Below are 1,134 nucleotides of genomic sequence, written 5' to 3'. Positions count from 1 at the left end.
ACAGGTTCTCACCAGCTAGTCCAAATGGGCCTTGAACTCAGTCTGCACAGTGTGGCTTCAAAATTGTCTCAGTCTCCTCAGTACTGTCATTATGGTCATCTGCCACCATGTCAAGGTTAGCAATTGATTTTTTTCTGTTTATGAATGTCTTTATTGGAATGAGGTCAAACTGAACATAATGAGCTACAGTTTAAATGTATTTTTAATCTGTTTAGCTGGTATTTAGATATTTTAATGTACAAATTAACCTGTGATTTTATTTTCTTCTCTTATCCATACATCTTCATGTGAATTTAAAATCAGGACTATAGTAGCCTTTTAAAAGAATCTAACCTATCTTTTTCTTTCTACTTTTCAGAGCAAAAAGACTGAAAGTAATGCTTTGAAATATACATTTTTTGAGAAGACTGTTACTCACTTTAATAGCTTAAATATCAGTCATAAACACTTTTCTTCCTGCATTAATTTTGTTGTGCTAAAATTTTTTGAAACTTATCTAATTGATTTAATTTTCAGTCTTTAGTATATAATTTTCTTTATTTTATCCTTCTAGATTCACTTTTCTTTTCTTTTCTTTTCTTTCTTTTTTTTTTTCTTTCTTTTTTTTTGGTGGAACCAGGGATTGAACTCAGGCCCTTGTGCTTGCCAGGGAAGCACTTATTCCACTGAGCCATCTCCCCGGCCCCCCGTTTTTATCTTTTCTAAGTTGATTAATCTTGTAATATGCTTATCTATGTTAGTATTTTTTTCAGAAACATTATTAGATTTTTTTCCATATTTTTGTTGTTTTTCTTTTTTTTCCTCCCTCTATACCTCATACATTTTTTTAAAAATAATATATTTAATACAGGGTCTTTTTTTTTGAGTTTGGAAGGTGTCTTTAATGTCACACTAGTGTACTGATGGGAACTCGTTCCAAATTATCAACCCAGACTCAGTTTTAGTTCCCTTTATTTTTTTTTTCAGGTTTTTTGAAAGAATTTTATTGAGAAACAAATAACAGTGAGACAGTTTCAAAACCAATTAGTAGGACAGTTTCAATAATTAATACATTGTATATTGTCTTCTTAGTGGTTATTCATAGAATAAGATGCAGATATGATATCCTATCCACCAATACTATTCGAACAAATC

Source organism: Octodon degus, unplaced genomic scaffold (genome assembly GCF_000260255.1).
Source record: "Octodon degus isolate 3935 unplaced genomic scaffold, OctDeg1.0 scaffold00054, whole genome shotgun sequence".
NCBI classification, from domain to species: domain Eukaryota; kingdom Metazoa; phylum Chordata; class Mammalia; order Rodentia; family Octodontidae; genus Octodon; species Octodon degus.
Note: the sequence above shows the minus strand (reverse complement) of the source record.